Raw genomic sequence first — 23,296 nt, forward strand, 5'->3', positions numbered from 1 at the left:
CCTCCTGCTCCAGCTTCCAAAGCCACTGGGATTACAGGCCTGAGCCACCGCACCCAATCACTTGCTATTCTGTCCGTTCCTTTTCCTCTCTATTTCCATTGGTTTCCTTTATTATTTCATCAATGCCTATTAATATGTGTTTGGTAGAGATTTATGGATTCCTCTGCTGTGCTACCATGATGAGTATAAGGATAACTCCTGAACTTTTTAGTTCCTTTTCCAGGGACTCTGCTCCTCAACTTCCCAACCTCTTCTCTCCTCTCTCCCCCTCTCTCCCTCCCTCTCCCAGTCCTTCTCCACGGAGAGCCTGGCAGGCTGCTCCAGGAGCTGCACTTCACAGTGGACCCACTGTGCCTTCCCTGCTTTCCCCTCCAGGGTGCTTCTTCACCCCTGTCATCCTCCGCCTGTGCTTCCTCTCTGCCCCTGTCCTTCAGGAAATCCTGTGGTTTAGTCTGGAAAAGATGGACTCCATGAAAGGGTGTCTGCAGGAGGATCATCTGCCCAGAACAGGGGTCACCCTCTCCCCCATCTCTCCTCCCAACAAAATGTGCCCTGTGAAATATCCGGTTTCCAGCTAGAACTAGTAGCAGCATTTGTCACAAAAGTTTTGGGGCTTTTACATTTTCTTACAAAGCCCTTGTGATGACTCATATCTTAAGGTTGATATATGAGATGTCAGACTGTTTTTAATTTTGACCTTCTATGTTTCTTTCCCACCCTGTCACCGTCACACTAATGACTGTTAAAAGGAGGAGGCTAGGAAAACAAAGACAAGAGCCAGAGGATCACAAATTTCCAAATGAGCAAATGTTGCACATATTTGAAAAAATTATATTGGGTTAGTTTATAAATGTTTGAGCATTATGAAAATCTCCAGAGGGGGAAAAGGGATAACCTTTGACCATAAGAATGAGATACTCTGTTCATGATGTCACTTTCCACTTATTGCAAGTTTGAAAGATTAACACCTTCCTCTCTAGGTTAATTTTATTAAAGAATGACCACCAGTGTATTTTCCTATGAAGGAAATAGATTTTAAACACTATGTATCATAAGTTTAAAACCTAAACAGGAAGAACATTTTCATACTCATTTTTTTTAAAAGTCAGAAAAATCTGTTTCTATTTTTGCTCACTTTGAATATCATCCTTGCTCACAAAGAAACACATTTGTTAATTTACATATATTTGGCATGGGAAACTAATTATAGAAACTTTGTAAGAACTAATAACAGCTACCAATTACTAAGACCTTAGCCATGTCTACTTCCTCTTATTCAGTAGTTCAAATTGGACCTATTAATGAGGTGGCCCGGATCAAGTGTCAAGAGTCATTTGCCCTCTGTTATGTATTATCCTCACAATCAAAAAAAATCCATCATTCCTTGATGTTGAGTGCTGGATGCTTTTAAAATCTATCTCACTTAATTCTCATAACATTCTTATTAAGCAGGTATTATTATCCCCATATCCAAGGAAAACTGAGGCTTAACAAGATTAAGAAATTTGCTCAAGATATGATATGTGGTAGAGCCAGGATCTATAATGGGGCACATCTGCTTGCAGATTTGGTGACATTATGGTGCTCCCATGACAGAATATGATGACAAAACTCATTCAAAATCAACAGCTTTCAGGAAATGGTCAGAAACATGTAGGGTTAAAAATCGTGATTTTTAAAATCAAGAACGTGAAATTAGTGTTGAAGTTTATCTTGACGATCAGCAAAGCAAGAAAAACGCTTCTCTTAATTTGAAGGTATGATAATAGAACATTTAGGAGTTTACAAAGAATTTCCATTTGAGCCTAACTTAAGAGAGCAAGCCAAGCATTGTTATTCTCATTTTACAGAAAAGGAAGTTGAGTCTCCGAGAGGCAGGATGGTTTGGCCAATGTCACACAGTTAGGAGACAGTGGAATATAAGCTGGACTCCGGGTCTCTACAGTTCTGGTTACATGCTCTTTCCAATGCATGTTAAGAAGTTTTCATGTTTATGAATGATGAGAGGAAGCTCCCTGGACTTTGTTCCATGATTACTTAAACAAAACAAAACAAAACAAAAAAGGCCACCATAAATCAACTTGAAATATCCACTGAGAATCTCATTCATTTAGTTTGACACAGTGGTACTAACAGGAATTGTCAGAAAATTATTCCACTTCATGCAATGTAATAAAATATGACTACAAAAGATATGAAATAAGAAAGAGGACAAGGAATTCATAAGTAATGGTAAAAACAAAAACCATTTACAACCAAAGGGATGTAGTAAAGGTTTGAACAAGACCATGCCTAAGCATTCTCAGGAGTTCCCTCTGATATGCCAACTTCTTTGATACAAATTATCCTCTAGAATGAATATATCCCAAACATTTCTTGTTACCTGTCATAAATCAAATTTGTTAAAACTAATGTGCATTGCTAAGGTTTTCAAAATTCTAATGCATTTTTTACATTAGCAAAGTAACTTGTATAGTTTAGGGTATGATTAATGTGATACAAAGCTTAAATAGAAAATGAGTAATAGCCTAAATTCACACATGAGAGTAAGATAACTAGTCTTACATAGATAGTTCACACCTAAAATTAGCAGGGCTTGTCTTATTTTGTTTTGCCTGGATACTGATTTGAAACCTTCCAGTTACTTGTAGTTCATTTTACTTACATATTCGGTCATATACATCATACTGAACTATTGATTAAAACCAGGAAATATAAGAAATATTGAAACAGAATGGAAAACATAAAGATATGAAAATAGTAATAATTTTTCAAAAGGAGAGAAATGAATTAATTTGCTGTTGACACCACCAAGCACTCTTGGTATGGAAGGACATAAGAGCATTGCTAATTATTGAGATAAAAGAGAAAAAAAGGATTCTGGGGGAAGTATGTTTGATGAGGATGCTTGGGTGAAATCCTATCTGTTACATGGCATAATCACTTTCAGTGACTCAGAAAATATTAATTAAAAGTATTACAGTAAGTTTAAGGTGACCAGCTCTTTTGTGGATGCTGCTAGAAGTTAACCCAAAGCTAAAGCAGAATCAGCCCAGGAAGGCAAAGAAACAGCATACAGGAAGCATGCACTAAAATGTTCACCGTACCTTGAGAAAATTCTGGGGGTGAGTGCATCCCAGTGTGAGAACCACTGCTCTTTATAGCAGTTTTATGCAGAAGCAAAAACAAAGACCCAACAATAATGACATTTTCAAGCTGTGGTTCCAGGAGAGGTATGCTGCACTTGTCAGTGTGTGTCCTACACAGTTGCCACCCAGGCCCTGCATCCTCCCCAGCATTTTTCTAGGGTATTCCAGAAGTCACATCAGCCCATAGGCCCAGATAATCTGCACCAGGGGCAGTTGAAGACTAATGTTGAGAGCCATTAATAGTGGGTTTTTTTTTTTTTGTGTGTGTGTGTGTGTGTGCGCGCGCGCGCGTGCGTGCGTGCTGCATTTGGGGGTTGAAGAGGGTACTAGAACACTTACGAAAGAGAAGGGAAGACTGAAGAGAATTTGTTCCATACGGTTTAACCAAATGCTTCAACAGTTGCAATTGGGTTGAGTAAGTTTAGAGCTTCTTAAATGACATATTTCCACTGTCACTCAAGGAAACATTTAAATCATTCATCTCAACCTTATACAAAAAAATCTGCCTATTAAAAAAAGAAACAAGAAGATAATTAAAATGAAAATAACTCTTCAAAAAAAATTTTTAATTATAAGCTACTTCAGCAGCACTCCACCTCTGATATTTTACTTCATCAAAGGTTTTCATAGTAGGGCTTGGAGTTGTGGCTCAGTGGTAGAGTGCACACCTAGCATGCATGAGGCATTGGGTTCAATCCTCAGCACTACATAAAAATAAAATAAAGATATTATGTTCACCTAAAACTAAAAAATAAATAGTTTAAAAAAAAGTTTTCAAAGTATTTTTTTCCCAACTCCCACATGCTGATGATGTCTTTTTCTGCAAGTCTAAATTTTGGTACCTTCACTTCAACATTGTTCTACATCAAGAACAGTTACAAGTTTTCTAAGACATTTAAATTTTTATGAGAAAACAGATACATATTACTATCAACCAAAGACCTGGCTTTCATTTGATAGTTGATTTCAATGATAAAGAAATGGTGATGGTGACTGTTTTCCCACTTGTGAGGGAGAAATGCCAGCCATCCCTGAGCACCACATGGCCACTTAATCTACTATATGCCATTCTGCTGCTAGCATTCATTCATGAGAAATAGCTGGCCAGAGTCCCACTTAGACTCTCACTGTGGTCTTTGTTAAGACCTGAAGACATTCTTTAAGTTGAAGAGCAGAGCTGCCCGTGTTGTTTATGACAGTATAAGAGGAATAGGGTCAATTTTTAAGTTATTAAGTAGTAAAGGGATCCCTTTCTAACTCCTCTATGAATTTATTTACTTATTTATTTGTGGTGTTGAGGATCAAACCAATGCCTTGTGTATATTAGGCAACTGCTCCACCACTGAGCTACACCCCAGCCTTGAAATTATTTCAGATTCTCTCTCCCTTCTTTATCTATAAGTACATATGCCTTATTAATTTTACTCTAAAAATAGAGTTCCATATACTTCCCTAGAAGAACTCAATGCCTATCATTCCCATAGTAAAGTATCAAAACACTTCTATCCCAGGTTCACCTATCACGATGCTATAGAAAATGACAAAAAAAAAAGGAATTAAAAATTGCAATGTAATAGCTAATATACCATCTCCCTCTACTGGATAGAATTAAAAACTTTCTCTAACATATGGGCCTAAAGTTGTGCTTTAAAAAGTGACAAGTGACGTGGAGACCTAAGTCAATTAACTCAACATCCTACCCTCATCCCTAATTTTGCCATGGAAGGAAAATGTCACATGAATTGTCAATTTGACTAATGTTGCTACAAAACCGCTGTATTCTAGGCCATGTTGAGTGCAGTGTATAAAGTAATAATAATTTTTTAATCTTGCATATCATAATATCTGATTATATTTATTCAGATCATATTTAAAGCAGATTTTTTTAAATGAGGAGATATTAAACTACCATAATAAAAGAACAAGTATCATCATCACTTCAGAGTCAGGACTTCCAAGATCTTTGTTCAAATCTTTGGGCGAGGAATTTAGATTCAGATATCCAAATATAGTCCTTTACATTTTAAGACAGAGTTCTGTTTGACTAAGATAATGAAGGCTTTTAATTAGATGATTTTAAAAGGTAGAATTTATTCATTTACATGGTAAAATGTAGAGCAAAGGTCTAGGTTCAAACCCTAAATGAGCCTGAGCAACCATGCAACCTTGGCTGGTTACCCGCCTCTTTAATGCTTCCATCTCCTCATCTCTAAAGCACAGGTAATCATTAGACTTACTGCCTAGGATTATTTTTTAGGATTAAATAAGGTAATGTATGAAGTGTTTGTCAAAGTGCCAGTATAACAAATAATATAGTGTGTGGGAAGTGTTTATCACAGTGCCTTGCATGAAGGAAATGCTTAATAACTGGGCTAGCTATTTTAACATAACACGAAAAGTGAATGTAATGAGGTTTAAATTATGGCAAGTTTAAATTATGAGTTTTAGGAAATGATTAGTGGGTTTAAAAGACCTAATTTCACATTGGTTCTCTTTCAATACTTTTAAATAAAATTATTGAGATAATCATTCATTTTTTTCTATTTAATATGCTCCTTGATAACCAAAACTGGCATTAAAACTCGAGATCGTAAGCAGTAGAAAAGAGTGAATGGATCTGAAGAGGACAGGGTAGACGTTATTTCATAAAATCCCCACATTTTTCCACCTATTAGAAAACCAGCACCTTGAGAGACGAGATGACCTCAAACAGGAAGAGGGCTAGGGTCTGGTCACTAGATGGAACAGACATGGAACAAAAGTTGAGGCCCCCAAATCCTGCCTAGTACCCTTCTTGAACCTCTAATTTTCTCCTGGTATCAGGAGTTCCTTGTAATGCTGACTTTTTCAACATACATAACTCATCATGATGCAGATTACAATGGGACCAAAATGGGAATATGCACCAGTGCATTTAGTCTCTGGAAACAGATACCATAGAAATAAGTTTCAGTGGTTTGAATTATATGGAATTTGTTACACTACTTCTCTTTAAATTATTTTCATGTTATTTCATTTTATTTTGAAGTCAATCCTACCAAGTAGGAAGGACATACTAACTGCATTTTAAGACAAAATTGATACCTAGAGCAGTACATTTTCATAGCCTGTGATGGGCAAAATAAAAACCAGGCCCTGGGACTCAGGTCAAAAGTTTTTTCCATTCTTCTTCACATTATGTGTTTAAGGCCATGAAATTAATACTCTCTGCCTACCATTCATAAATGTTTAATGTGAAAAAATAGAACCATCCAAGCAAATGTATATTTTGTTGTATAGAAGATGAATTGCTCATCCTTGGGTGGATGTTATCAACAGTTTGACCTCAAAGAAAAGGTCATAGTCTTTGTTAACTTTGAATCAAGTTAAAATATAAATGGACAAAACTTTTGTTTCATACAAAGCATTCTTCAAAGTAAATTTAAGGTTACAATCAAGTAAAAATAGAAAGATTTAAAACTGGTCATCTAATAAAAGTATCTAGTATTTATCAGTTATATTTTAAGACACCCCCTCAAAAAAGAAAAAAAAAAGCTTTTCATATTGGAATGCAATTTACAGAAGATATCCCACAGGTAAATCTTAAGGTTTTGAGTTGAATTTTAAAAATGACCTTCATTGTGAAGTGTCTCTTTAAAGGTATCCTGAAGTGTTGCTAAATAGCATAAAACAAATCCTTCCGACTGTACTTTAACACTGGGGTAGGTTCCATTGATGTAAAAGCATTATCACTACCCACCCTGGACAGATAATGCCTTTTCCAAGGCACCAGGGCAATAAAGATTTGCCTACAACATGCTGTCAGGATCGTAAATCCTCTTTGAGAAAAAGCAGTTTACCTCTTTGCCATGTGTGTTGCTAGGATTAGGAGCAAGCAAGGGAGTCATAGGCAGAAGGCACCTGCAGGCTTGGTGCTCCTGGCGATTGCTCAAAGCCCTGGGCAGGGGTGAAACAATGGCTTCTTCCTTGGGAACTGAGGGAGCTGTGCCTGGAATTTGTTCAAAGACAAGTGACGTAGTCATGACAGGGGAGGGGGAAAAAAGTGATTGGGTTGTCAGATCAGTTAGACTGGTTAGAGTCCAGTTCAAGGTTTTAGGACATGGCATGGTATAAAGGACATGATGGCATCTTAAAATTGGACAGATTGGAGTTCAAATTCCTGTTCTTCAATTCATTTACCATCAGCCCAAATTTAAGCAAGTAAGTTGTTCACTCCATTTAAGTCTGTTAACTAGGATTTTAGGAAAGTGGCTTAACCTTTATGGGTCAATTTACTCTTCTGTAAAATGAGACAGTGCCTCTTAGGGTCACTGTGGGCTAAATGAGTTAAAATATGTAAAGCCCTTAAAGTAGCCTGGCGGATGATAAGCCCTGTGTAAGCGTTGGCCGTTGGTATGTATTATTACCTCTCTGAGCCTCAGCTTCTTCATTTGGGAAATGGGGATAACAGAACATTCTCATTTTGAGATTCATTTTGAGATTTTTGTGAAAATTGAATATTTATAAAGGAAGACGCTGCTGTTGTAGCTGTTACTTTGGCTATTTTTCTATGTGTAAGTTATTTGTGTCTGATACAATAGTCAGTGTCTGTAGTCAGTGTGTGACTCTAGTATCAGACACTCTCATACTAACTGAAAACGTGGACCTAGATCATTCCCCCAGTTGTAGGCTGACAAGTTATAAGAAAAGTCTAGAATTTAACCTCAGGGTAAACGATGTAGCAGAAGATATTCTTCTCAAAGTAATGAATCATTGATATTAACTTAAGATTAAACTGGCCTTCCCACAGGTGATAAAATAGGACTTATCCAATTCACAGTAAAAAATAAAAATAAAACTCATGCAATTTTAAGAATGTATTCAGTTTTAAAAACTTATTCAGTTTTAAGATTCTAAGCATACTGTATATTCTACAGAACAGTTCTTCTGTACATACTATGTGCCATCCTGTTGCTAGCATTCATTCATGAGAAATAGCTGGCCAGAGTCCCACTTAGACTCTCACTGTGGTCTTTGTTAAGACCTGAAGACGTTCTTTAAGTTGGACAAAGATAGCTGACAAGAGATGAGGTCTAAAATTTTGCTGATCATTTGCAACATGAGAGTAGCACAAACATTACTAGAGCTGCCAATAATGATATGTCCTAAGGGCAAAACTGAGCCTACAATGCAGGACCCAGACTACAGGGAGGTAAGTGAGGTACTGACTTGGGTCCTTGGCTACAGAAGAACCCAGTAGCCAAGATAAACAACATTGTATCATCATGTTTTAAAAAGCATCAAAATTAATGCAAAAAAATTCATCATGAACAAAATATCAAAATTTTAAGTGAAGTAGTGAAATAGTTTTCTACAACTGCTATAAGAAATTGTATTTAGTGTCATATGGTAACACAATTTTATTCTCTCACATTAATGGATAGCAGTGAGACATGGATCTCACACGACAAAAGAAAACAAGATGTGGGCAGGGCTGACCTCCTCCTGTAGGCTCTGGGGGAGAATCCATTTCCTGGCCCTTTCCAGTTTCTAGGGATGCTTGTTATTTTTCTGCAGGGACGCCCCCTCCCCCTTCCATCTCAAAGCCAGCAAGAATCATGCAGAATCATTCTGACCTCCTGACTACCTCTTCCACTTTTAAGGACATTTTCATGATTACACTGGACCCATACAGATAATCCGATATAATCTCCCATATCAAAGTCTTTTACTTAATCACATCTGCAAAGTCCATTTTGACATGCAAGGTAATATACACACAGGTTCCAGGGATTGGTCTTCACATCCTTTGAAGTCATTATTCTACTCACCAGAGACAGGATTCAACCCTGTACACCTGTGACCACCTCACCCCCCTCACTTAATCCTAGCCCTGCTGCAGTGTTGACAAATCAAGAGCATGCTAGTCCTGAGTTTTCCAGGTTGGTAGTACTCTATTCAAAATACCATCACAAAATCTAGTGGCATCACCAGGAGAAGCTGTTCTGAATATGGCCCAGAAGTATACAAAAACTCAGGAAACTGTAAAAGCACAATAAATAATTGGTTTATGTGCAAAGGCAAAAGTGTTTCAGTATCTGGAAGCTATTGAACAGCTAAAACTCATCTCTAAAGCATTAGAAACTCATATCTAAAGCATCAGTCATATTCCATTATTCTTAAAATTTTACTCTATAATTTTTATTTTGCTCTTGACTTATTTTAAGTACTGTGAATTTTTCATTTGAAAGAGGAAACATTCTTTTTATAGATGTACATGGGAAAATGATTTCAGATTCGTTCCATGGTCTTCCTTTTTCCTATCCCCCTCCCTCCCCTGAATTCCCATTGTATAATCTACTGCACTTCTATTCTTCCCCTTTCCCCCCTCCCTTATTGTGCATAAGCTTCTACATATCAGAGAAAACATTTGACCTCTGGGTTTTGGGGAGGCCTACTTTTACTTAGCATGATAGTCTCCAGGTCCATCCATTTGCTGGCAAATGTCATAAACAGTGAATCCTACCATCATGTACATCCATAAGAATGGGACTCTAACTAGAATCAGATATATTCCAAGCTTGTATAATTATATCAAAATGGATTCTGCTATTATGTATAACTAAAAATAACCAATAAATTTTTTAAAAAGAAAAGAAGGAGGATATTTTGCTCTCTGTGTTTTGGCAGGGTTAAACAACTGTGCCTTCCTTCCAAAGGGCAGTGGGTGCTCTAGGCTTACTTTCTGCTCATACCAAGTGAGGCCTGGTGTTATGGTACCTGGCCATTCTGAGCCTATAGGTGCCTTTTCTAGACCTTATTTGTGGTTGTTCCATTTTGATATTCCCATGTGTTTGTGAGTTCCTTAGTGCAGGGACAATCTTATTTATCACGCACGCCATTTTCCAAATGTGATAGCATTTATTTCAAAATAAAGCAGGGAGTAAATGAAGTACAATACCACGTTGTTTTACAGGGTTCCATATTGGTGGTGTGACTTGCTCAAAGTCACCCAAGCTATGAGTACATCTCTTTTCTGCTCCAAAGTCCCTGCACTACCCGCCTTCGCCACCCCACTTCTTATCTTGCAAATGCACATCAAGAGCATCACTTTGGGAGTCACAGAAGCATGTGATATCCAAACACAAGCATAAATCAGGAGACATATCCATAGGCTCCAGTCTGTCTGACTTTCCTTAGGATTATTTAAACAGAATAAGAAACACTATTTAGGAACACAACACATCAAGAGAAATTCTTGCACAAAAAGTCTGCTAACAAAGCCGAAATCTATATTAGAAAATTAAAACTATATTAGAAAACTGAGCAGTCCAATTCTGGAAGATGTTTTAAGTACATTATTTCTGATCAAAGGAAAGAAATTTCACTTGCTATCAAAGCATTCAGGGAAGCTGAGAGAAATACATCTGCTTCATTAATTGTATCCTTGCCAATAGGGCCAATTAAATTAAGACGGTCTTCTTTCCCTGACAGATTTGGTTCCAAACTCATTACAAAAGATATACTCAGAAAATTTACTGCTAGAAGACCATTTACGCTCATTAATATGAGACCTTTTTTTTTTTTTTACATTCTTTTTCTATAAAGGAAATTCCCATTGTTGCCCTAAATTAATAGGCATATTTATTTGTACATACAGAGCAGATTACTCCAATTCATGCCTTAAGCCAAGGCAGCCAGTGCCAGCCACAGGATCCGCAGGTAGAGCTTCCAGCATCCTCTCAGTGCTGGCTGCAGCATCAAGAGAAAAAGCCTGCAGTCATCTCCCGGAGGACCACATCACTGGCTCTCCCTCCAGAGCGTTGCCAGCAGCCTAAAACTGCCATATGGAGGTCAGGGAGAGACTGAGGGCCCTGGTCCTGCCAAGTCAGAGACCACTCAAGGGTGCACATGGCTCCACAGGGTACGTGGGTGTCTAGAGGAACAGTCCTCAGACATTTCACCCCTAGCTCCTTTTCTCTTAAGCCTAAGCATTCCTCCTCTAATTGTTGCCTTCCCAGCTCAGACCCTGAGAACGCACTGGTCAAACATCATCATTGCAAAACATCATGTCATAAACAAAAATAAACAAAGACGTTAACAAATGACAACATCCTATTTACCTGTAGTCACTGAGATAAGTTAACACATTATAGGTCCAGCCTTTCTGAGAAATATCTCTTTTCAAATAGCAATCAGGTTCTATGTTTTTTATTTAATACATACATTTTAGTAAATTGGTGTTTCTCAAATTTTGTTACTCATCAGCGTCATTTTGAAAGCGTCTAGAAATAGAGCTTCCCAGGCTTCCACTTCTATCAAATGCATCAGAATCTCCAGGGAAGTGCCTGAGAATCCAACATTTTTATCAGGATGATGACAATTAGACAAGTTGAAGCACCATTGAATTAGGCAAGTCTTTTTTGGTTTTGATTTTGTGTTCTGTTATATGTATAATGTCATATTGGCTCCTCCAGCTCAGGTAAAGATGAGAAGACATATGGCTCATATTCTGGGAGAATTGGAAATTTTAGAGAAATGATACAAGAAAGTAATTCTACAATAAGCTAGAATATAAGAAATGTCATAAGAGTAGGTCCACCAAAGCAGATCCAGGCATCTAAAGAAAGGAAAAATCAAATCAGCTCCTGGAGGAGAGTAAGGGAAAAGTTTAAAGATTATTTTTTCATAAGAGATAGACATTACAAAAGTATAATCTTGATTAAAATCAAAAAAAAAGGAAGGCACAGAGACACAAAAATCCACTGTAAGAATGAGCAACGGTGGGTGACAGTGTTTGAACCAAAGACTGGATATTTAAGCCAGGGCCCAATTGAGAGACCATTGAATGCTTGGCAGTGTATATAATTTTGAAAGAGGTGAGATCAATGAACTAAGGCATGAAGTCAGTTGGTGATTATACGCTCAGCAACACATTTTAGAAATACTAATTTGGGAGCATATTTACAGTGGGCTGAAGAAGTAAAGGGTTTGGAGGTGTTTGCAGTGTTCTGTAATGAAGAGTAATGAGCTCATTGTGTCTATGGTGGAAATGAAAAGGGAGATTATAGGAGGAACAGGCAACAACCTCCAGGGAATTTGATCTCTGATTTCATGTGCAACACACTCAGGGGAAGCCTAAGGCAAAAGTGTGGTTTCATGCTTGGCAGGAATAGGGAACTTCCAGGCTTATCAGTATGGGTCTGCCAGCATTGCATTTTTTTTTCTCTTAACTACTGTGACCTAAAGACCTGACAAGAACAGGTAGAGGAGGACAATTTTATTTTGGGACTTATGGTTTCAGAGGCTTCAGTCGATAGATGACCAACTCCATTCCTCAGGGCCTGAGGTGAGGCAGAACATCATGGCAGAAGTGTGTGGCAGAGGAAAGCAGCTGGGGACATGGCACCAGGAAGCAGAAAGAGACAGAGACAGAGAGAGAGTTCCATTCACCTGGGACAAAATAAATACCCCAATGACCCACCTCCTATAGTTACACTCTACCTGCCTACACTTACCACTCAGTTAATCCCTCCCATGGAATTAATGCACTGATTAGGTTAAGGCTCTCACAATACAATCATTTCACCTCTAAATTTTCTTACATCGTCTCAAACATGAGCTTTTACCAGGACACCTCAATCTAAACCATAATGTGCTTAAGAATGGGGGAAGGAAAATGCTCTCCATTCATGTCATAAAAAAAAAGATACTAAGAATAAAGTCTCTTTTCATTTTTTCTGACTAATTTTCAAAAGTAAAAATAGGAACTATCTCAATAGCATAATAAAAGAATTAAGAAAAAAGATTAGCTTTCTACTTTATCATGTTGGGAAGAAGAGACTAAGGAAGGAGAAGTAAAGAGACCTTCCTGTAACCTCATTTCCTGCCAATTTTCCCCTCACACGAACCATTCCAGTCATAGCAACCACCTTGCTGCTTTCCACCAGGCCAGGCACACTTCTGCCCCAGGACCATTGCATTGATGGTTCTGTCTAGCTGGAAGTCTCTTTGCCTAGAGAGCTATAAGAGCAACTCCTCTATCCTCCAAAAATTTTCTTGAATGCTGTTTTCTCAGTCAGGCCTACCTTGACCACTGTATTTCAAATTGCAACTCACCTTGCCCTCCTTGAATCCCTGCCACCTTACAGTATTTTTTACCTTGTACATAACACTATCTAATGCAGTAGTTAATTTAGACAATAGTCTCTTAATTATTGTTCATCTCCCACCACTCAAAGTAGTCTCATGGAGGTAAAGATTTTGGCCAATTATATTCACTGGTGCATTTTACACTGAAAGCAGTGCCTGACATATAGTAGGTGCTCAATAAATAATTGTGAATGAATGGATGAGGTCAGAGCGAAATACAGAAGAGTGACACAGGACTCCAGAAATACAGAGAGTCTGAGGAGATCCTGGGAAACAAAGCGTCTGAGGAGAAGGGGGAAAAGCAAGAATTGAAAAGACTGCAAAGAAAGGATTTTAAAAATCATGGGAAAAAAGAAGGAGATTAGTGCAAAGAAATCACTGTCAATTATTTTTTCAAAGTTATGTTCCTTTTAAATATTTTCTTTTAAAGTCTGATATAAGCTATGATTTTCCTAAATTTAAGAAATGATTTTAGAATGAGCTCTAATTTTAATTCTTTCTAGAGAGAGAGAATTTTTTTTAATATTTATTTTTTAGTTTCGGCGGACACAACATCTTTATTTGTATGTGGTGCTGATGATCGAACCCAGCACCATGCACATGCCAGGTGAGTGCACTACCACTTGAGCCACGTCCCCAGCCCTCTAATTTTAATTTTGATTTCTCAGCAATCATTAAATTCAAATAAAGAATAAAAATGACTCAAGCAGAAAAGGTTGAAGAACTAAGAATAATGAGGGACAAAGTAAGGATTTTTTTCTAGTTGGAGAAGAGTTTCAACTTGGCATATGAATCTACCATGTTCATCATATATTGTACTTCTCCATGTTTCAAGAAAAAACGCTTAAAGGATCTTCAGTGCAAAATTGCAACACCATAGGCATTCTTGATATGAACAGAAATCATTCTGAAAGCAGCAGGGCCCTGGGCCAGCATAAGGGTGAGGTGAGTAAGACAGTAGTGTCCAGAACAAAAGTTAACATCCAGTTACCAATATAAGTACTATTTTCACGCAACTTTTTAAAAACTCAAAATTATGCAAAAAGTCATTCTAATCAAAATATCAAAATTCTGGGTAGACAGTATGCTGTTTGTTTTAAAACCCATCATTGTTATGCACAAAACATGAGCAACATGGTGCTTTGTATGGCCAGTTTTTGACTATAGAGTTTTTATTAACCTCTACTACTTGATTCAAAATCCAGGTGAATATATTAACAAGTATACACAGGGGCACACATTTTCCTTTTATCTCCAACTTCAAGGTGGACCCTGCAGCACTGAAGCTAGAGTCCCCACCCACAAAAAGAGAAGGAGGACCTTTGAACCCTGAAAACATCAGATACCAGCCCTTAAAATCAAACCAAACCCCTAACTTTATCAAATTGCTGTGTTTCTTTACTCTGGTATTGCTAATGTGCAATTTTGTCATGGACATTAGAACTGTATGCAAGTTTTGGTAATTTATAAAGCTCAAGGTACCAATGCAGCTATTTAGGATTTGGTGTCTTAAACAACATAATCTCAGTCTAAATTAGCGACGAAAAAGAGGCATGTTGTGTCTACCAACAGATGTACCTAAATCCACAGAAGTCTCATAGATTTTACCATCTTCTGCCAAAAGTAACATGGTCAAATGGAAACAAAAGACTTTTTCCAGGCATATGCACAACTCAGAAAAACGAATGATCTTTTTTACATGATATATTTATGTAAATATTAATCAACAGCTTTTGATAAAGAAAAATACAGCATATGCTTAAGCAAACACACACATATGTTTTTCAAAAATATTTTAAATATAAGCAGCTTTGCAGAAATTCTCAAGAATTACTCCAAACGTTAGTAATTACATTCTCAAAGGAAAGATTGGTCTCCATAAATGAAATAAATGCAGGGACTTTTTTCAGTACTTGCGATTGTGCAACACAGATGTCAAGATATGTTTATACTAAGAGTTGAGAAAATAAGCACAATGCTGGAGACACAAGACCTAAAGAAAATCAGGAAAGAGCTAAGCAGGAAAAACAGCAGGGTGGAGGTTGGGGGTGGGGTGGGGAAACCTGTGTACATTATTACATTATTTTCTCTTCCCCTTTTTACTCCTATTCAGTGTAAGGTTATCAAAGTGTTGCTTTCTCAAGAGCTTAATACTTGGATAGATCTATACTGAAAAATTTGGAAGGGACAAAGGATACTAATTATTATTTGTTAAGCATCTATTTTGAACTAGGACATCTATTAGACTTTATATTTTTTATCCTACAATGTATACAATTCTTGTTATCTACAGAAAGATTAAAGAAATCCTCCAGGGTTATAGAACCAGTAATGAAAGTTCTACTTCATTGGGCTACTATTAAGATTAAAATGGCTAAAACATTGAAAGCACTGCTTGTCGTGTAGTAAGTAAATAGAGGTCCTAACAAAACATAATTGAACACACTAAAACGTGTTCTGCTTCTATATACCCGTGACCTCCTAGTGGCATTGACTCAAAGAAGTATCATTTCTTATACAGGCATTCCTCAGTTAATTTTATATTGATGAGCACCGTTATGATCTAAAATTTAATTAAGGGTTATTAAAGTAAAACTATATAGAAAGAAGGCCTCCCTGTGCTTTATTAATAATAGCGTAAATAAATCAGACAATACTGCTTGGAGATTCCACCTGCTTTATTTACACAATTGTGTGATTTGCACACAGTCACTCTGATAACCTTCATGCATGTATGCTTCAATGTGTCATAGACAAAAGCAAGACTTCACTGTCTCCCCCACCATGACAGAAAAGAATTCAGAAAGCCTCAGCCAGATTTTCTATTTTTTTTTTACTTTCAAAGAAAAATATACTTACCTTAAAAAACTGTCTGTTAACATGTAATGCTTTCATTATTACTCTTTCAAAGTAAATAAAAATACATATTCAAAACATTCCCACTTTATTTTCTAATATCAGTAGATGTAACCCACAGAAGCAAGAGCTCCCTGGAGAATCTGAATGGTTTTTAAGACTGTTTGAGGGTTCTGAGACAATAAGTTCGAGAACAACTGCTCTAAGTGCTATTCTTGAACTTCTTGTGGATCAACTACTGTTTGGTCCCACCTGACAGCAGAGCTAATAGAGCTAGGATTGTGTGTGTGTGTGTGTGTGTGTGTGTGTACAAGGCATGCCTAAATATGCATGTTTATGACACAAAGGTGGAAATTAATCACAGCATTCCTATGTAAAGTGCTCTGTGTATTTTATTTTACATGTTCTTTTTATAGTCTCATGAAGCAGAGCACTACTATTACCTGCCTTTGGCAGATTAGGAAAGTGAGACGTAAAGAAGAAAGAGGATCCAAAAGGAAAACATTAACAACAGGATAGAAATAATAGATAAAGTCTCTCTTCATCTGGAAGAGAACTCCTCCTTCGTGAATGGAAAAATTAAGAGAAGGTAGAAGGGTTGAAATAGAGCAAGTCTCAAACCACCAAACCACCATCACAACTCTCCTCATTTGATCTTGAGAAATAGCTCCTCTTGATCTGTATATAAAGATATTGATACTTTATTTACCACTCCTTGTGTTTCTAAGGATCAGAGCAGATGGAACAAAAAAACAAAGTAAGAAATAAAGTCATGTTGTATGCATTCAGAAAGCATTGTCACTGGGCACTTACATTATCTTCAGTCTTACTCGGTCTAGGAATACTTTCTACTTATTAGTGTGATCATTTCTAAACATCAGGTGCATTCTTTTTGAGTGTTTTAATTTGTTTATTCTAGCTCGGATTCTTTGCCCAGTGTCTTCTTTTTAGAAAAAAAATATTGACATATAGTAATTCTACATAATAGTGGAATTCATTGTGACATTCCTACTTGCACATAATTTGATTAATTCTAGTTCAGTGTCTTCACTCTGTGCTGCTATAACAAAATACTCTACCCTTGATAATTTATACAGAAAAGAGATTTATGATAGTCCTAGAGGCTATAAAATCAAAGATCAAGGTGCCAGCAGATTTGGTGTTTGGCAGAGGAGGGAAACAGATTCTCTCAAGCCTCCTTTATAGGAGAGCTAATGTCATTCAAAAGGGCAGAGTCTAATCACCCAATCACCTCCTAAATGACCCACTACCTCTTAATATTGTCATACTGGATATTAGATTCCAGAATCTGAACGATGGCATCTTATAACAACATCATCCAGTTAGTTTTAAATTTTGATACATGTCAAGCTAATTGTTGGTGATGTATTTAAGCAACATTGCTAATTATTGGCATTTCAATGAATTTTTTAAAAGGCAAATTTTTGTACCATTATCTGAGAAACAGTAAAGAGGAGTTGTAGAAATATTCTGTAGTCATACACATTGCAATGAGTAGAAAAAACTTTCATCGCAGAATTTTACAGAAAGTCACTGATTAGGATAAGAGACTCTTATGGGTTATCATGATAAGCCAGAGGAAAAATGCTTTTCAATTTTCCTTGTAATTTGCTGATTTGATAATTATATTATGAACATAACTGGCCATTGTTCACTTTTCTTCTTAGTGTGTGTGTGTGTGTGTGTGTGTGTGTGTGTGTGTGTGTGTTTTATCAAGCCAAGTATTAGCATTCTGTTTGAAAATGGAACTTCACAAAGCCACCCTCAAACTTTGACTAGGAGCATCAAATCTTCCATGTCTGACAGCAACTATAGCAGGGGTTTCTATGTTTACCAATCTTGATAATAAGCTGGCATCAGAGTTAGTCTGAGAACTGCTCAAGAGAAATCATGTACATCTTAAGGTTGATACATGTTTGATTTAGCTTGGAAAGCCAAGAAAATTGAAATCTTTTTACGTTTCTACTATCTAGATAATCAAAGGCAAATAGGTCCAACCTCTCTTCCTCTGTAGAACATGATTAATAATAAATTTTGATGGAATAAAGTGAAATCTTTATTGTTATAAAAAACATTAAAAAGGAATTTGAAATTCTGAAAGTGAGAACTACAGAAATGTTATTCGTTAAAATTGCTATGCAATTTTTCATTTTCTTGAATGAACATGTTCAAGAGCCCTACTGTGAAACCAGACTGGTTCTGTCTTTGACATTCAATAGCATCAGAAGACAAATTTTGAAACAAATGGAAAACAATATAGAGCAATTCATAAAAAGGACTAGATTTATGATAAAGACCATGTATTATGGGAGTTTAGAAGAGGAAAATCAACCTAGACTAGTGTGACCTGAATTGCAGAATTTAAAAAGGAGAAGAAAATTAAGGAAAGACAAAAGTCCTGAAATCTGGTAATGCCATACTGCAATGATAAAAATATTTTGTTTTATCCTTTCTTTCCAGGTATCATGTGCTATTAATACTGTGTGGAAAACAAAATAAGGCTTTTTAGTATTTTAATCCATATTCTCTTCAAGTTTACATTGAGTTTATGGTCAGTACCAAAGAGAGAGAGAGAGAGGTATCACCAACTCACAGATGCTGGAGCAAAAAACATCACACATTGTTATGGTTTGGATCTAAAAATGCCCTCCCCCAAACTCGTATTGTGATAGCATGACCCCCAATGCAGCAAGATTCAGATGTGGGCCTTTTAAGAAATCAGAGCTGTAACCGCAACAGTGGATTAATACATTTGATGGATTAATAAATTTGAATGAACTACTGGGTCATAACCATAGGTAGGTGGAATATGGCTACAAGAAATAGGTCCCTGTGGGGTCAAGCCCTTGGGACTATACCTTGGGACTCTCCTATCTCTCTCTCTCTCTCTCTCTCTCTCTCTCTCTCTCTCTCTCTCTCTCTGTCACACACACACACACACACACACACACACACACACACACACCTTCCCTGCCTACATGACTTGAGCAGCTTTCCTCTACCTTTTCCTTTCCACCATGATGTTCTATCTCATCTCAGGCACAGAGCAATGGAATCAGCCAACCATGGACTAAACTTCTAATCCGTGAGCCCAAAATAAACTTTTCTTCTTCTAGGTTGTTCTTGTCAGGTTTTTGGTCATGGATACACATTCAGTTTTGACTAATATACATGTCATACCAAATTTTACTCCTTGAGAAAATTTGTCAAAGACCATATGGTCCATATGCTTCCACTCTACCACTGAGCCACAACCCCAGCCCCCGAAAGTGCAGAAATGTTTCCCCCTACAACTAGACCTTATAGTTTTCTTCCTTTCAGGGTTATCACAAACCCAACCTTCTACTATAAAATCTGAAACTTTGAACCCATTATTGTCCTACTGGAATTTATGCAGAAGATACACTTCCCTAAATGAAAACAGAGAAGTGATTACCTGAACTAAACTAACACACAAAAAAGTGCATGCAGGTATAAATATTTTTAAAGTAAATTATACTAAAAAATGAGCATTTATTTTAAAAAGAAAAAAAAACATGACACTATTCTCCAAAATAAGGAAGACAAAAACACTTCACAGGAATAACTGATAGGGAAGACTTTACTTAATAATTCTGAGTAGAGTTCTTTAAACCCTAGATGATAATACTTAAAAAGTGTGTGTGTGTAAAAACAACTACTGGATAAAAAGCATTTTACTTTCTCTACATTGGAGGAGTGAATTGTGGAATTTCTGCCCATCTTGGCTACTTCACTTCAGAACTCCTGCGGGAAAATCCCTGCACAGTTGTCCAGCTTAGTGATGTGTGGGTCAGGAATCTCTGCAGGCACTTATGCTATAGGCTTTTGGTTGCATTCCTCATGTTCTCCATGACTATTTTAAGTTCTAAATACTAGAGCTAACATTCTTAAATGTATTTTATAGAAAAAAAAATCAATGAATAAGTCTTGTAAGTATAATATGGTATTGCACAAGACATTTTCTCTACAGAAAAAAATGATTTATACTAAGATATATTGTAACAATTACACAGGAATTAACATATTCATGAGAAAACCATTTATGTAGATTTATTCCAGTCTTTTGACTGTGAGGTTTTTAAGAGATGCAGAGATCCTTAAAACAATGATGTGCAATGCTAATAAACTGGTCTGTTTCCTCATCCAAGGAACAATTATCAAGGACTCACCTTGTGTTGGATACTGCGTTCTTCATGTGAATAAGACATGGGTAAACAAACTATGGCCCCTCATGAAACTCAGTATTTTAGGAGTGAAAAGCAAACAACTCCAGAAGAGTGAGAAAAATCACAATAGATTCTTGTCCAAAGCATTACAGGGAGACAGAGGTAGCAATACCCATGGGCTCTCATGTTACGAGCAATGACATGCAGAGCCATATTTCACAACAGACTCCCGAGGGACATCCAATGCAAGCATATGCATTTACATAGAATGAAAGAGTATTTGGGCATTTTAATATTGCATGTGGCTTAGAGGGCCTGGTGCATAAAGCATATGCAGGCAAGTGGCAAGAAAGGGACTCAGCAGAGAAGCAGAGTCAGAGCACATTATGTTAAAGAAATTCAGACTGCTTCCTGAAGGCATTGGGAATGACCCAATTGGATCTGTGATATAAACTGGGAACTTGTGGAAGCATCAGGAATGATTTGGTTGGACTGAAATCATTGCAATTTGATATTATATATGTCACTTTCCTGATGGAAACTCAAGCAAGGAAGTTTTGAAGCTGAATCCAGTTAACAGCTGTGGCAGATGCTGCTAGTTGCCTGGGTAATATCTAGCTTCCCTTTCATCAGTACCTATAGAATTACAATTTTACCTGAATGGCAATGTGCCAAATTAAAAACACTAACCCCCCCAAAGGTTCATCTGAAGCCCAAACCATATGACCATAGTTCTGCCTAATAAGATGCAAAGAAAAGTCCACTGGGAAGAATTTCTGTAAAATCTGTTTTTTTTTTCCTGATTAAAGAGGTAGTCACAAGGGTAGCACATGCCTTTCTGTCCAACTACCTTCTTTTTGCCTGAAACATGAATAGGATTTGAGATGGAGCAACCACCTCCTGAACTTTAGGACAAAGTTGATGTGTAAAAAATCAATTATTTTTGGTAAAGCACTGTAGTCAGAGTCCTATTAAATATGGACAAAACCAAGGGAAATTAGATTTTTAAAGCAAAAATCTAAAACAAAAAAAAATTAAGAATGAACAAGAATCTGGTTCAAGATGGGGGATGAAGCAAAAAAGACACTAAGCTTTAAAATATGGTGTATCAAAAGTTAACTCAAAATGGATCAAGGAGCTTGATATTAAATCAGAGACACGGCATCTGATAGAAGAAAAAGTTGGTTATGATCTACATACTGTGGGATCGGGCTCCAAATTCCTCAATAGGACACCCATAGCGCAAGAGTTAACAACTAGAATCAACAAATGGGACTTACTCAAACTAAAAAGTTTTTTCTCAGCAAAAGAAACAATAAGAGAGATAAACAGGGAGCCTACATCCTGGGAACAAATCTTCACTCCACACACTTCAGATAGAGCCCTAATAACCAGAATATACAAAGAACTCAAAAAATTAGACAATAAGATAACAAATAACCCAATCAATAAATGGGCCAAGGACCTGAACAGACACTTCTCAGAGGAGGACATACAATCAATCAATAAGTACATGAAAAAATGCTCACCATCGCTAGCAGTCAGAGAAATGCAAATCAAAACTACCCTAAGATACCATCTCACTCCAGTAAGATTGGCAGCCATTAGGAAGTCAAACAACAATAAGTGCTGGAGAGGATGCGGGGAAAAGGGTACACTTGTACATTGTTGGTGGGACTGCAAATTAGTGCAGCCAATTTGGAAAGCAGTATGGAGATTTCTCGGAAAGCTGGGAATGGAACCACCATTTGACCCAGCTATTCCCCTTCTCGGTCTATTCCCTAAAGACCTAACAAGAGCATGCTACAGGGACACTGCTACATCGATGTTCATAGCAGCACAATTCACGATAGCAAGATTGTGGAATCAGCCTAGATGCCCTTCAATAGATGAATGGATAAAAAAAAATGTGGCATTTATACACAATGGAGTATTACTCTGCATTAAAAAATGACAAAATCATAGAATTTGGAGGGAAATGGATGGCATTAGAGCAGATTATGCTAAGTGAAGCTAGTCAATATTTAAAAAACAAATACCAAATGACTCCTTTGATATAAGGGGAGTAAACAAGGACAGGGTAGGGACGAAGAGCTTGAGAAGAAGATTTACATTAAACAGGGATGAGAGGTGGGAGGGAAAGGGAGTGAGAAGGGAAATCGCATGGAAATGGAAGGCGATCCTCAGGGTTATACAAAATGACATATAAGAGGAAAGGAGGGGTAAGACAAGACAATACAAATGGAAGAAATGATTTACAGTAGAAGTGGTAGAGAGAGAAAAGGGGAGGGGAGGGGAGGGGGGATAGTAGAGAATAGGACAGACAGCAGAATACATCAGACACTAGAAAGGCAATATGTCAATAAATGGAAGGGTAACTGATGTGATACAGCAATCTGTATACGGGGTAAATGAATTGGGAGTTCATAACCCACTTGAATCAAACTGTGAAATATGATGTATTAAGAACTATGTAATGTTTTGAACGACCAACAATAAAAAAATGTTGCCAAAAAAATAAAATAAAATAAAATAAAATATGCTGTATATCTCCAAAAGCCTCAGTCTTTCTCTTTCTCAATCTCATCATCTATCAAGTTTTTGGAAGTTTAAATCCATGACCTAATTGCTTCATTTTTCTGTTTCTCCTCACCACTTTTTAAAAGACTTTTCCTGAATGTGCAAAATTAAGAGTATATCAGGATTGGGAATTATGGATATCCTCCATTAAAACTGGAAAACACTAGCAAATAAATATTCAGTGTTCAGAGTCCCCATGGCATCCTAAGTATGCCATTTACTCTTCAGCTGCTTGCTAAATGAATTCCTATCAAAGCCAGTATCATCGAAATATCTTACCATGAAAAATGAGCTTCAATAAAAGAGCCATTTAGAGCCACATTCACAAGTTTTTGTTGTTGTTTTGGTGGTGCTGGGGATCAAACCTCAGAC

Source organism: Urocitellus parryii, chromosome 5 (assembly GCF_045843805.1).
Source record: "Urocitellus parryii isolate mUroPar1 chromosome 5, mUroPar1.hap1, whole genome shotgun sequence".
Lineage (NCBI taxonomy): Eukaryota > Metazoa > Chordata > Mammalia > Rodentia > Sciuridae > Urocitellus > Urocitellus parryii.